The sequence below is a fragment of the Sodiomyces alkalinus genome (assembly GCF_003711515.1).
Source record: "Sodiomyces alkalinus F11 unplaced genomic scaffold SODALscaffold_3, whole genome shotgun sequence".
Lineage (NCBI taxonomy): Eukaryota > Fungi > Ascomycota > Sordariomycetes > Glomerellales > Plectosphaerellaceae > Sodiomyces > Sodiomyces alkalinus.
In genome coordinates this window covers 4710299-4726761 of record NW_021167081.1, presented here as the reverse complement: position 1 = coordinate 4726761, position 16463 = coordinate 4710299, and positions in this window count along the sequence as shown.

The following is a 16463-nucleotide window of genomic DNA, read 5'->3' as shown; positions in this document are numbered from 1 at the left end:
ATAATAGGCTTATGATCCGATATCTTAATAGTTATAGATTAACACGCTATATTATCGTAGCTATGTAGCTTTTTAATCTGTAGTAGTAAGGGTAAAGGGAAGAATTTGACTTAGTAAGTAAGAATCTTAATTATCAGATAAAGCGTAGTCAAAAACGTTATAAAAATAGTCACAATTAATTAAGGCAATTGTGTATAATTTTAACTGTGTCGGACCGTTACGGAACCGCTGCCACCGTATTTTACATAGTGCGGATTCTGCAAGCGTCCACCCGGATTATACTCTTGGCACTCCGGCCCGTTATATAACCGAAAAGACTATAGTCTGTTCGATAGCGACCTCTTAGACAAAGGACGTACGCGTTACTTATAACGTTGCCGCGTATACCGCGAGGAAAAGGCCGATTATAACGCGTAGTAGAATGAACCTAATAAGCTATACTTATTTATCCTAACGATAATTAGTACTATATTATATAGCCTCTTTATATAGCTATATAACGAAGACGTAAATAACCCGTAGACGTGGATTACCCGTCTCTACGAAAAAGTAGGACCGACCTTTATAGACCTTTATAAGGAAGGCTTAATTCTACGCCGATAATATACCTCGCCTATAAAGGCTATACCTAAGAATATAAACGCGTAGGGCATAAGGTATTACGGGATATAGCCCGCGGAATAGTCCCCGGTAGTGGCCGGGACTAAGAAGCATAGACCTCTTACCGAGGCCCGTGCGATCCTACCTATACTTAGTCGCCTATACACCGCGTAGACTTTTCCTTTCCTCCTTTCCTTCCTTAAGTCAAATAACCTATACTTTCGGCCTTAATACGTGAATACTTTTTAATACGCCGTTATATATTCGAACTCCTAAGACTAGAAGCTTTGATGCTTATATAGAAGGAGGTCCTAGTAACTTCTGCCCCGAGCCTACTAAGGGGCTAAGGGCAGGTTATAGGGATCCTATATAATAAGATCATTGAACGTGCATTATAACGCGTATAGAAACGGTAAGAATATATCGCCCCTATTTATAATATACTCGCTAGTATATAGGCTAATCTTAAAAGGTCTTAAATTAACCCGTACCTTATACCCACTATGCACTAGATACTTACACGAGTTATTACGCCCTTACCCTTACCTAGACCCCTAGAAGTAAAGACTACTATACCTATCCTACTATTATTACCTATACTCTTATACCGCGTATACGAAGTCGCCCTTCCCGCGAAACTTAGTAGAAAATGCACGGAATATACCATTTACTCTTAAGTCATACGACTAAATCTTACACTTAATAGCCCGCTATTTCGTAGTAATATAGAAGCGTGGTATTTAATTAACGTGTGTTTAGATACCTAGCCTTAGCAGGTAGTTAGCACCTTCTTCGGTAATAGAGGCATAAACGGCGATTTTAACCTAGAAGACTTTATAGCCTACCTTAGCTATATGTATAAGGATTATAACGAATAAGGCTATGCTACTAACGCTCTTTAATCGATAAAGTAGAAACCCGATTAGATACTCACGCGCTTTTTACCGATATTCGAAAAGAACTAAGTATAAGTAGAAGGCTATAACTAAGTAGACTATATTATGATATTGTTCCTTAATATCGCCCTGAATAATAGGCTACGTAATAGCTTAGTAGTCGCTAACCTCTCTATTACCAATACTAAGTAGGTTAATAAAGTATAAAAGATCACGTAAAGATAAAAGGGCGCTAATAAGTTATACCAATTAATTCCCGTCGCCTATAAACGGCTTAACGACACTAATAGCGATATTATTATAAGTAGAGTTAATAAGGTTAGCGAGTCTAAAGGGTCCTAGCAGAAACCTAACCGTTACGCGAATATCACGTATTAAAACTACTAAAAGAAGGGCTACGTTTAGCCGTACTATAAAAGTAAGAAGGATATAATAGTCCGAATATCCTCTTAATAGGAGGAATCCGAAGATATTCCCGAGGATATCGAAGACAGAGAAAAAGAGTAGCTTTAGTATAAAATCGGGTACCGGAGCCGTTAGCATAAGAGTAACACAAATAGGAGGAGTTTAATCCGCTATTAGGGAGTAAGTTAGTATTAATCTAAGTAAGAAGTAATAGTAATAGGTGAATAAACGCTTTTATGGATACGGATTATATACTATACCGCTATAAATAAAAAGTGTACTTAAAAGATATATTTGCCGTTAATCGATAAAAAGAAACGATTACTAAAAGCCTTCTCGGATAAGTTTAAACCGGCTAGTAACGCTAGTATTATACTCTTTACGCTAAATATATAAGGATATACCGAGCGTGTTTTCGTGTATATACTACTAGGTCTAGACTAGGATGTTTTCCTTAGGCTTTTATAGATAAAATATAACGATATAGTCCTCCATGCCAAGGAATAAAGACTCTGTTATAAAATAATCGATATCGATATCCGACTTTAAGACGAGGAAGAGCCGAAGGTAGTATAAGAGATCTATACTATAGTATTAGTAATAGGATCTATATTCGCGGGACTATACTAATAATTACGGTACCGGAGAGGAAAAAGATAGGAAAAGGGCTTATGGGCTATATTATTAAAGGATATCGAAAAGGCTCGAAGTATAAAAGAACTGGTAGACCCGCGGGAATATATCCCTAAGAGTATAATATAAGACTTCGCCGACTTATTAACGCTATCGTACTTTATGCGCCTACCCCCGTACTAACTAAGTTCCGACTATAATATCCACTTATAAAAGGGTAGTAATAATAACGAATAAGCCCTATTATAAGGCCTACTCTATAATGTACCGCGTAAAAAACTCCTTATAGTACGGAAAAGAAAATCTAATAGATAAAAGATTGAGTCGTGCGAGTAGCTTAGCTATTAATGCGCCTATACTATTCGTAAAGAAGCTACGAGGCGGCCTCCGATTTTGCTATTACTACTATGCTCTAAATACGATTACCTAGTAAGATCGTTACTTACTCCCCCTAATTATAAAGATACTCTATAACCAAGCTAAAGCGATGTGGTTTACTAAGTTAGATATTATCGCCGCCTCCTATAAGATACGGATAATGCCTAGGTATAAGTATAAGACCGTATTCCATACACGGTTTAGACTATTTAAGTAGCTAGTATACCCTTTTAGGTTAACCCGCGTACTCGCAATATTCTAGCGATATATTAACTTATCGTCACGGGAGTTCCTTAACGATTTCGTCTTTATATATATAAATAATATCCTAATCTACTTACACGGATCTTATAAGGACTATAAGGAGAAGGTACGGCGAGTACTCTGTGCCCTTATAGATACTAGGCTAAACCATAATCTAAAGATATACGAGTTTAGTCTTAAGATGGTTAAATACCTAGAGTTTATTATTATAGCCGAGGAAGGGGTATTTTACAACCCTAAGAAACTTAAGACTATTATAGAATAAGAGGCCTTAGTCTCCGCGACTAGGGTATAAAGTTTCTTAGGATTCGCTAAATTCCATAGGATATTTATCCGCGATCTTATAGCTCTTATAGCGTTACTTATAGGCCTAATAAAGAAGAACGCCGTGTTCTACTAATGGCCCCTTTAATAGATAGTCTTTAAAGAGCTAAAGCAGAGGTTTTAGGAAGAGCCTTATTTATAATCGTAATAACCGGGAAGAAAGACCTAGCTAGAGATGCATTACTCGGGGTTTATATTAGGTGATATATTCTTATAGGAAGACGACTAGGAATAAAGGTATACTATTATATATTACTCCCGCCGACTTAACTCCGCCGAGTATAATTACCCGATTCACGATAAAGAGATACTAACGATTATAAACTACTTGTAGGTTTAGAAAGCTAAGCTTATAGGTGGTGACCGGTTCTAGACTTACTCCGAATATAAGACGTTTAAATACTTTCTAGCTAAAAGGGCCCTAACCGAATATTAAAGTCGCTAAGTAACGGAGCTCGCCTAGTATAACTTTATATTAGAGTACCGCCGAGAAACCGATAACGTTATAGCTGATACGTCTTTATATTAAAAGTAGGGTATATCTAAGGATTTTTCCGATATCTAAGAGCAGGGGAGGTATATCTAGATAATCCCCGATATAGCTATCTCTACCCGGGTATATCTAAGAGAATTAACGCTATAAGAACTAGTAATAGTCTTTAAAGTAAGCCCCGACCTCTAATAATTATAGGATAAAGCTATAGCTACCGATAAGCGTTATTAAGATACCCTCGCTATAGTAGTAGCGGGAGAAAGGAGCTTTCCCCCTAAGATAAAACTTAAAATATAAATCGCGGAGTATAGAATAACTAAGGACGGCTAATATTTCAAGACCGCCTATAAGTACTAAGAGATAACGAAAACGGAGTAAGTTACCCGTTATAGCCGCCTTATAAAAGTGATCTATAACTTAATAGTTAGCGAATACCTAAGGAGGGATAATACTATTACCCTAATCGCCCGCTAATTTATCCAGCCCAGTATAAAACAAGATATTAAAAGGTTTATATAGAACTACGATACCTGCTAAGCTGGCCACGTATAAAGGGGTATAAAGAGAGGATTACTATACCTACTCCCTATACTAAAGCGAATATTCTACGATATTATAATAGACTGTAAACCAGGCTGACTACCGACTCGCGAGGGTAAGTATAAATACCTATATGTGATTACTAACTAACTTTTAAAATCGGTAACGCTTAAAGTAATAGATACTATAAATACCGAAGCCTATACTAAACGGTTCTTACTATACTATTATAGGTTCCACGAAATCATAAAGTCTATTATTAGCAATGAGGGGTTAAACTAGACTAGCCGCTTTTAGCGATACTTTTATAACCTCGCGGGTATTAAATAGCGACTAAATATTATATACTACTATTAGATAGATAAAGGTCCTAAATATATTAACTAAGAAGTCTAAGCCTACTTATAGGCGTATACCTATTACGCCTAATACGCACTAGATTCTACGGGGAATACTAGGGCGTACCACGGGGTACCCTAGCCGTACTATAGTATAAGCTATAGTACGCACGGGATACGCTATAGTTACCTTTAGGGTATACTATGGCTTCCCTGGGGTATAATTAGTGAATACCGGGGAATCCCCCGGGTTCCTATACGTAGAAGCCAAGGATTCCACAGGGTTTACCAGTGGAATCCTTAAGTCCTAGGGGCGCGCCCCCCTTAGCTTAGAGAAGATATCTGTATTATACTATATATTTTACAATAAAGGTCACCCCTTTCTAAATCCCAGAATCCCTAGGTCCGATAGTACTGGCTAGCCAGGCATTTACCCGGTTAGGGCTTATTAAATAGTAGTAACTAAGCTTTTAGGCAAGGTTTATATACCGCTGCCCGGTGCGGAGTATATATATTAAGACTAAACAGGCACGTGGCTTACTAGCGAAAGCTAGCGCACTAGGCGTAGCCGCCCTTAAAGGCGCGAACTATGTATACTAAGACTAAATAGATATAAGGCGCGCTAGGCGAAGACGCCTCTCCTTTAATAGGTCTAGGAGTAGAGGAATAGAGGGAACTGCTATCCTTAAGTTGTATACCGTTAAACGTTACCTGTTTTTATAACGACAACTAGCCGTAGAACCCGAGCTCCGATACCGCGATAACATTCCTAATAATCTCTAGTTAGCGCAGGCGACTATACTAACCTATACCGATACTAACCGTTCTAACTATCGCCAAGGGCATAGGATAACGACTATACTATCCTGTATACTAGCGTCCTCCGTAGAACCCGAGTCCCGACAGAACCACGAGGTACGCTAACCCCCTAATAATCGCCTCCCCTTTACTAGGTCTAGGGGTAGAGTATACTAGGGAATCTATAGTCGCTAGGTAAGCGCAGGAACAGCGCCTATACTAATCTATACTAGCATCTACTATAAATCCCTAGCTCTAATATAATACTAATCTTCCTAATAATCGCGAGTTAGCGTAGGCGACTGCACTAACCTATACCGGCGATAACGTTCTAAACGATCGCTAAGGGCGTAGAATAACGACTATACTATTCTATATACTAGTTTTACCGTGGCACTAAGTTACTCGATAATCCCCCCCCCCCTTTTCTTTTTTCCTCCCCTACGGAGTATACTAAGGAATCCACAGGTACTAGCTAAGCGCAGGAATAGCGCCTATACTAACCTATACTAGCAGTCACTATAGATTGATTCCGAGCTCTAATACCTCTCGATAATCCCTCCTATTCTTTTTCCCTTTTCCCACGGAGTATAAGGGGAGTCGATCTCCTCTTACCGTAATCTTCCCTTTACCCGTATTTCGCGGAGAACGTTTCCCTACTAGTAGGCTCGCTAACTAAAAACGGCTAAACGTACTAAGCATACCCGAGGCTACCTCTTAGTAACCCTAAAGGGAAAAGCGTAGAACTAATCCGTGCCTAAGGCTATGTATCCTAAGGCTTAGAGACTATACCCTAGCCTCCGTATAAGCTATAGACTTTATTATCGGGCTACCCAAGGCACCCTCGGCTAGTTCTCCCTAGTATAGGGAGGGCTTCCCTTATTCGACTCGCCTTTAACGGATAAGTTTACTAAGAGAGCCTGCTATTCGTATAGCTCCCTTAGTCGGATTTGCCCGAGGTTCCCTCGGCTTATCCTCCCTATTAAAGGGAGGGCTTTTCTTAGTCCACCGGCTTTCGACCACCAATAAGTTCACTAAGGCCACCCCTGCCTATCCACGGACTATAGCACGTACACTGCCGTATTTATTATTTCCGACCAGAACCCTAAGCTCCTCTCCGACTTCGGGATAACGCCGTGGAAGGCCGTAACACCCCGGACAACTAGATAGTCTATTAAGCGGAAGAACCCGTAACACGATAGAATATCGTGGTTTACTATCTCCCCTTAACGTATCTCCGTTATTTTATAACGTATACTCCTTTCCTTTCCCTTCTTTCCTTTCCCTTCTTTCCTTTCCCTTCTTCCCTTCCTATTATAAACACTATCGCCGCCCACGGTTACTAAGTAATTACCGTGTAGCGCTACTAGTTACTATCCCCCGTCAGAGGACGCCTGTAGGATATAGGGCTTATATCGCCCGGGGTAGCTATTTACGGATATTAGTTTATAACTAAGCTAATATAAGAAGAAGCTATATAGGCGTAGAAGCTAATTAACGGATTAACGTCTTTAAGGTTTAGATACAAGATCTTAGTTAATCTAAGGATAGCCTTAATGAAAACGGTTCTAAGCGTGCTATATCTAGGAAACGTTAAAGAACCACGGGAGACACGGCGGAACTAGGAGACTACTAAGGCTTTATAAGGCATACCGGCGACGCGATATCAGACGAACGTTATCGCCGCCCTAGGTAATAACCAGGAATAGTAAGAAATACTAGGGAACGGTAAGAATAAAAGGACTATAATATATATATACCTTCTATTAGCCGCTATAATAATTATAGTTACCGTGGCGCTCCACGGGGCGCTAGAGAAAATAATATCACTCTTATAGCGTTTATCGTTTATTCCCCTTCCTTTCCGATTCACTACTACCGCGATTATTTATATCGGTAATATAGTTTACTATTAATTCTAAAATCGTTTATAATTATTCCTACTATATCCTATTTATAATCTTATTATTTAACAACGTATACTCTATTACTAGCTCCATACTGCTAAGGCGCCTAGCGGGCGTGCCTGTATCTATATTTTTATAACGCTCGTCCCTATATCTTACTAACCTTTTAAGGACGCATTATACCGCGATACGTTAAATAAGGCTTTTAGAAACCCTAGAAGACTTAGTTCCGGCCTTACTAAGGAAGGATACTTCCGAGCTATTACCCTTTATAGTAGAGAAAAACGGTTAAAGAATAAGCTTCCTACTATAAGAATAAGACTCGCTGTCTACAAGGTATTATACTATACTAAGATTAACGAATTTAAACTATACGCTAAGGCCTAAGCATATAATAGCCCGGAGATAAAAGACCTTAACCGTACTATATTTATTTCCTAAGACTATCCTAAGCTAAACATCGATAGTAGCGAAACCGAAGCCCGGGATATAGCACGGTATATCCTATAGCCAGAGTTTTTACGTAAGGCTAATAAGGAACTTACCTTATACATTGGCCCGGATAAGCTATTGAAGGAGTTTATGATAGGATAGAAACTAGATATACCCCGTAACTATACGGGTAAGTTTACTAAGACTCTCTAAGTTATTCGTACCTCCTATACAGACTCTCTAATTATTTATATAGGCTTACGCTCGGCTATATATATCGACCTAGCAGCTAAGGCGTTATCCGGTAGTATTATATTCCCCGCGCCGGCCACGGGGAATACCCTTATTATTCCCCGCTTTATAGCGAATAAATAACGGGAATAAACGTTTGTATCCTAAGTAATATACGATCTCCTTACTAGACGTAAAAATAAGACTATTAGCGAGGAATGCTTTACCCGTAAACTTACGGATTATACCGTAAAGGTATCTAAGAGTAATAAACTAATATATAAGTTCGTTAAGGGAGTGGCCGTAAAAAGCGGAGGTAAAACCGAAGGTAATAAAGCGGCTATTCCCTTAGTTAAACAGTTCTTAGGCTAAATCCACTAAGATAAAACCCTAAGCTTTACTATGTTAGCTAAACGCCCCGCTCTAGTCTTAGCCAGCGGAAAGTCTATACTCGCTAAACATATCGCGACCGATAATACTAAGGAACGCCTCCTTAATTAAACCTTTATTAAAAGCTACGGAAGTCAGCTATAGGATAGAACCGCCTAGTCTTACCTTAATACCTTCTTTAAGTAAAACTAAGACCTTATTCTTCCAAAATAGCGCGGATATAGCGTAGTGCTCCCCCGCCCGGCGGCTATATAGCTTTACGCGGTAATTAAAGATATTATTACCCAGAGCACTATATAGAATGCCTTAGACCTGCTAATACTCATAAAGTACCTTTATCTAGAAAAGATAGTGTATATTACCCCGCTCTTGGATACCGGCGAAATATCTACTAGCTATAAAGAATGGCTATACTAATAAATTATAACTAACTATATACTAACTACTCGTATTATCCTAGCCTATACTATCCTTAAGCCTTAGTACGCGGGTTATACCTAGGAAGGCCTGCTTATATTAAGCAGATTCGAACTAGCCGACTTAGAAAATATAATAAACGAAGTAACTGCTAAGGAAGCGTTTACTATCCTAGAGGTAAAGATAACGGCCTAGGGCTTCTCCGAAAAGAACGCCCCGGCGGCTACCTAAAATAGCAACGATAGGGTTACTATTCTATAATAAGTATATAGCTAGGTAACGTTTACGTAGAGGAGATTACGTTTTTACCAGGGAATATATTAATAAACGCCGGAGGGTTCAGTATATCCGTTTTCACTATAGCACGCGGTAATATAGAATAGAGGGATACTATAAGGTTTTCTTCTATCTGTATATTAACTTTATTACGTGTATTAGGACTTTACTAGGGTATATGCTAGGAAAGGATACTACGACCTCGGTGTATTTAGTATCGCTATATTAGGTGCAAAGGTAGTAATAGCGGTCGCTATTAAGGCGCCGCCTCCTAGGAATAACTTTTCTTTCTTTTCCATTTTATTATCTCTAACTATACCGCGGTTTACTAGTATAACTATAATACGCCTTAAGTAAGGTTATCGTAGTTACCGGGGAAAGCCCGCGGGATACAGGGCTTTATTACTCGGGGCATTTAATACGCCCTAGATTCTACTAGGAATACTAGGGCGTACTATGGGGTACCCTAGCCGTACTATAGTATAAGCTATAGTACGCACGGGATACGCTATAGGTACCTTTAGGGTATACTATAGCTCCCCTAGGGTATGATTAGTGAATGCCGGGGAATTCCCCGGGTTCCTATACGTAGAAGCCGAGGATTCTATAGGGTTTACCCTTGGAATACTTACGTCCTAGGGGCGCGCCCCCCTAAGCTTAGGGAAGATATCTTTATTATACCTTATTTTTTTGGAGTAAAGGTCACCCGGTTCTAAACCCTGGAATGCCTAGGTCCGATAACACTGGCTGGCCAGGGATTTGCCCGGTTAGAGTAACGTCTAAGACGATTAGAATACGCTACTACTAGTAGCATAACTAGCCTTAAATAACCGGGTAGACTCGACGATCTAAATAAGCCCGTTTTTTTCTATAATATAGATACTATATAGATTCTCTCTAAGTTAATAAGACTACGCCGACCGATAAGCGTAAGGCTTCCGCGTAAGACCTAGTAAGTCGCCTTTAGGAAGCTATCTAATTCGCCTAAGCCATGATAGCCGCTCTATAACTATATTAGGAGGTGTCGGTAAACCGTTAGCGTTACCCTGCTAAAACGTTTAAAAAGGTTAACCTTATAAAGTTAGATATTAGTAACTACTCCTCGCCACGACCCTTAAAAAGACTTACCTAGCTTTACTATAAAAATAGAGTTGTAAAGGTTATTAACTACTATATCGTAGTACTAATATCCCCTTATAGATCTATAACCGTTTGTATATAAATCTTCTATAGCGAGCTAACTATATCTCCTGACTAGGATCAACGATAATAGACCCCTAGCCGCTATCTACCCGTGAAGGGCTAGATAAGGAGGAGGAATAGGTAATAGAGGAAGTCCTTTATGCCAGTACCTGGAGGCGAGGTCGCGGTAAGGTCCGCGAGGTATTAATACGATAAGAGGGCTATATAAAACTAATATAGGAACCGCTTAAGATCCTTCGGGAGATATAAGCGCTTAATCAATTCGAGAAGAAACACGGCCCGGTATAATATAATAATAGGCCTTTATAATAATACAAGAAAAACACACGGACGCGAAAGAAGGCCGATACGGTAGCGAGGAGGATAAACACTAAAAGCGAGATTATAATAGAATTATACCCCTATTTTACTTGATCTATAAGTAGTAAGGAACTAAGTAAAAAACAGAAAATATCTAAAATAACCTAAATAGTCGAATAGACCTATTACTCCGTAACCTGCCCCTTTTCTAACTCCTCCTCTTATAAAGCTATACCGTCCTTAGCGGCACCTACTTATAACTCCTTTACAGGCTTAAGGTAAGTCGCTACGGTAGCCGCGGCCTCCTTGCTATTAATAATAAAAGGAGTAACGACGTCCTAGGGCGGAGCCGAAGCAGGTATAGCCTTAACGGCGACCTCTAAAGCACCGGCTAGGAGAGGGTATAACGCGGTAAAATACTTATAAACACGTCTTCTATAATAGGAGAGGCCGTGTACCTTAGTCTTTATAAAGGCTATATTATCGTTACGGTCCTTTAGCTTATATACAACGTTCTTAGGGGTCTTATCTATACTACGTAGGTATATAGCGACGGTATTAAATACTCGTAGCACGCTTACCTAGAACGTAGCGTTGGTAAGGGCGGTGGCGGGAGGCGGTATAGCGGCGGGAGGCTAGGCGATAACAGAGGGCGTAGCGGCTAGGAGAGATAGCGTGATAGGGGCGGGGGTAAGGGCGATAGTAGGGGCGGGAGATTACGATAGCCCGGCTACGTTCTTACCGTATTTAGCTAGGCTAAGGGCGACCTGGAAACGATTATAGGGTTTCTAAAATTAATAACGGTTTTATATAGAAAGTTAGCGTAAAGCTATTACGCGGGAAGTAAATATAAACCTATATCCTTATTATTAGCGTCCTTGTATATAGTATAAGCGGTATCCTATAGGGCGTTAGCGGCGTTATGGGCGGCGGTCGGGAGCTATATTATTTATTAGCCGCGGTTACCCTACGTATAACCGGTATAGTTACCTCGCGGTATTTATAAGTACGGTATAAGCACTCGTAATATTTCGTATTAGCGCGAGCGGCGCTAGAGTCCGACTAGTAAAAACACTTGACGGTATATTCTTACTTATATTACCGGGTAGTGTACTAGGCGTAGGGGGCGAGGCGGTAAGGTCCGGGCGGATTCTTAGGGCTATAGCGCTTCTTCCGGGGGAGGGGGGGTCGGGATTTACTTAGTATTAGTTACGGCCGACCTCGTAACTAATAGTAACACGGCCTAAACTTACGTTATTATCGCTGTACCCTTATAGGGGCGTTTACTAGATACGGCGAATTTAGATATCTACTAAGGGTTAGATACGGTATTAAACTATAGGCGAGGGGCGTGGTAACTTATTATAATAAGAATATATTCGGCCGAGGAGATAAGCTATTACTCGGCAATATTAATAATCCTACTACGGGACCTATAAAGCATCTTAGTGCTACTCACGGTATAGAAAATATAATTAAAAAGGAATTAGGAAAAAGAAAGCTATAGAGGGGGAAGAAAATAGTAAAAAACGGGGAATAGTAGGAGGTTTATTTTATTACCCTTTCTATACTATTTAGGTAGAAGGAACGAGCCCTGGCTATATATTCGGTAGGTATATTATTCATAATAAGAACGCACGCCGGCGAGGAGCTCGTAATAGCACCACTATATAAGAGATCCTTTATGCAATTTTAGCCTTAAAAGAATCTTAGCTACTACGGATTACCTCCCTTTGAAAGAGCCTTTAATAGAATCAAATAAAGAAGGCTATTACTAGATTATACGCGGCGAGGCTAGGGTAATATAAGGTCACGGCCGTCTAACCAGAATATAACCGTGGCCTCGCCGCCCCTAAGGGTGGGAGGGGGGGTAAGTTATTTTTTTCTTTTATTTATTACGCGTATATAGCCCTAAAGCTATAGCTCGACGCCTTTTGCCCTAGAGGCTAAAGGCTGAGATAAGCTAAATACAGTAGGGAGTAGTACCAAACAAAGGAAATCCTCTGTAACAGTCTGCCTAATATCCTGAAAAACAGGTAAAAAAACCAAAACAGATAACTCGACCGTAGGATCCGAGGTTTATGCCCTATACTACTCTGCTAAGGCTATTTTAGTAGCTAAAGGATAGGCCTCTAAGGCGTGTATACCTCTTTTAGTACCGAATAATAGCGGCAGAGATAGCGGTAGGCCTGCTAGGGCTTCCCGCAGGGCTTTTTGTTCGTTTTTATAAAAAGGGCAGGAAAGGATAAGGTGGGCTGTATTCTGTATAGGGGAGCCGGGACAGGAATAGCGGTCGTGAGCGTATTTTTGGGCCCTTTTTTAGTGGGATTTTAGGTATCCGAAGCCGGGTTTTAACTAAATAAAAGCCGACTTTATCTACATAGGGCCCTATATCGGTAGTGGTTTTCGGGAAAAGCGGAGGTTATCTCGGACTAGGCGCCTATAAAGGTGGCCTAAACACATCGATTTACCCCTTTTTTCCGCCTCTTCCTCCTTATTCTATAAAGCCTTCCAGTCTTGAATTAAGGCTTTATTAATCCGGCGTTTTAAGTGGCTAAGGGTAACTAAACTACCGGATTTAGTAGCTTTTTTAGGGTCTAATACCTGTTTAGCTACCTTATCCGCTAATTCGATCCCTTCGATCTCTATATACGAAGGACACCACCATTTAAAGACCGAAGTGTCCTGTTATTTAAGGCTTAAAATAAGGGTTTTAGCCTCTATAGCCCACTACGAGGGTCGCTAAAGCTTCTAAATAGCCGCCTATAAATCGCTGACAATAGGGCACTCTAGTACTGTAGGTAACTATGGGGCAGTATAGAGGGCCTAAAGAATAGCGTATAATTCAGCGTCTACGACTTTGGTGGAGGTCCCTAGGTTAAGGCCTACAGCCTTATAAAGATCTATTAGGCGTATATAATAGCTAAGGCCGGTAATAGCGTAGGTACTCCTATAGTGGATAGTCCCTTTTAGATACTATAGTAGTGCTGTGCTATTAAGCTAATCATCTATAGGCTAAGGAGCGCCTAATAATAGCGACTTCGTCCTTCGGATAGGCTGTCTCTCGGGCGTTGCTTTCCAGTTACGGTCGCGGCGGCAACTTATCGGTACAGGTATAGGTATAGGAGCTATTACGCCGACTTTAGCGCCTTAAGTGTATAGCGGGTATCTTACTAGACCACTATAAGTGGCTAAGGTCCCCTTACGGCCCCTTTACAGTATAGTACCGGCTAACTATCCTAGGGTCTTAAGTACGCTAAGAGTAGAGTTAGTGCCTCCGAGGGAGGTAATAATAACGACAACAAGGAGTAGTATAGTATCGGTGCCTCTTTAATACTACTAGGGTCCAGGTTTATAGGGCCCCTATTTATATATAAACGGCCCTATTATGCTACTTCTATCTCGTTATAGTACCGCCGCGTTCTTATAAGCTTCCCTATCTTCGAGGGTAAGCCGGAAATTGCTAGGTCTCTTCTACTATAAGAACTACTTAGCTATTTTCCCGGCTTTGGTATTATATTCTGGTATATCGTATAGATCTCCTCTAGTTATAAGTGGTCTCCCTATAGCACTAAAGAGGTCCCTATATTCTTTCTTGGTTACGTCCTAGTACCATAGTACTATATACTCCACCGTTTCTACCCCTTTATCTCCGTCAGGGCACTACGTTAATAAGAATCCCGGCACCCTCGCAATAGCTAGGAAAGCTTATAGGCACAGTTTTTCTAATCTAATCTAGGTTAGTATAGACTTTTATAGTTTAAGGAGTCTTTTATATATCCGAAATTTTATATTTCCGAAAGGAGCGTTATATTAGGGGGCGGCTTAGGACGGCTACGGCGTAAGTATAGTGCCGCTATACTTCTATCTAGGTTTTATCCTATACCTTTATAAGGGCCTTCTTCGGGGGTAAGTTCCCGCCTAGGCTATTAGGGCAATAAGTCAGGTATTCTACGCGAGGGTAATATACGTTCTATAGTTCGGGTTAGTACCGCTAATATTCTTATCACGGCGTATACCCCGGCTAGTATCTTATCTTCGGTCCTCTTTTCGTATATAGGGAGGATCTTCTAGGCACTAAGGCTTAAGAGGTATAGGTTAAGGGGGGGAATAAAGGTCTTCTTTTTAAGAATCCTAATCGGTATAGGGTTATAGGCTACTATTACTAGCCGGAGACACCGGTTCTATACCGTTATAGATACTATTACGGGACTATGCTAGGGGCCTACTCTAATCTTATAGATAGCCGAGGACTAATAGACTACTATTAGTTATATTACTATATATTATAGCCTCCTCGCGTCTACGAATCTATACCTCTACGCTACCGCACTAAGTCTTATAAAGGCGAATATTTAGGTAGTAAAGCGGCTCTTTACCTCCTTAGCATATTATCGGAAGCCGAGTTTCCTATTAAGCTAGACGCCTAGGAGCTATATTGCCTCTGCTACCGGTACTAAAATAATGCTAAGGGGGAGCTGGGTAGGTAAGGGTTAACACGACTTCGTAAAGGGGATATAAATATGCTTAGCTAGTTTAAATTATAGTCGGCTCGCTATCTCTTAGTCTAGGTAAGTGTACCATATAGCGGTAAGGCGGTACCGTATTTATACCTTTATTCTACTAAAAGCGATAATATTCTTATTATTAGTAAAACCTACTACTATTATTTTAGGGATCCTCTCTAGCTCCTTATCAAGGGTAGAGATGTAGAGAATAAAAAGGATAGGGGAGATTAGGGAGCCCTATAATATACTCTTATAGAGGTACTATGGGGGGGCTATTTTGCCGTTAAGTAATAGCTAGGCTATATACTCTTAGAGAAAGGTATTAACTAGGGTAATAAGCTATAAGGGGAAACCTTTCCTTTTCAGTACTTTAAGAAGGCGAGAATAGGCGATAGTATTAAAGCCACTTTGTATATCTAGTTAGAGTATTAAAGCGGTACCGTTATAGGCCTAGCTCGCTCTTATAGCCTTTATAACTCTTTATACTACTATTTTTATACTTCACTTAGTTCAGTTACCTATTTATCCCTTTAGGAGAAGCCGATACTCCTCCGCTATAGCCGTAATATAGTTAGCTAGTATTCCTTTAAGGACCTTACCTATTATACTAAGGAGTAATGTTAGCCGTTATTCCCTTACTATCCTATAATCGGCCATTAGCCGACCTTCTTTTCTAAGGACTATTACGGTAGCGTGGCGGTACCTTTTCGGGTAATAGTTTACGTTAAGGCACCCTATAAAGATAGTATTTAGTCTTTAGTATAAGGGGGGGTCTGTATACTTTTGGGAGCCCTACTAAGAGCCTATCAGGTCCTAGCACCGCCTAGGGCTTTATTTTCTTAAGGCGCCCTTATATATCCAATACGGTAATATCGCGGCGGGTATCCTATTTAGGGGGAAACTCTACGCCTAGGGGCCTAAGGCGGTAGGGTAACCGGGGGGGGGGGGGGGGGGGGGGGGGGGGGGGGGGGGGGGGGGGGGGAGAACTTCTGGCTAAGGACTTCGGCTTTTTCCGCGTATATAGTCGCTATATTATTCTTATTATCTCGGTATAGTAGCGGTACTAATAGGGGGTCTAGCGGTATTTTACCCTAGTTTGTGCCTATTTCTATAATCGTTAAAAGAGATTA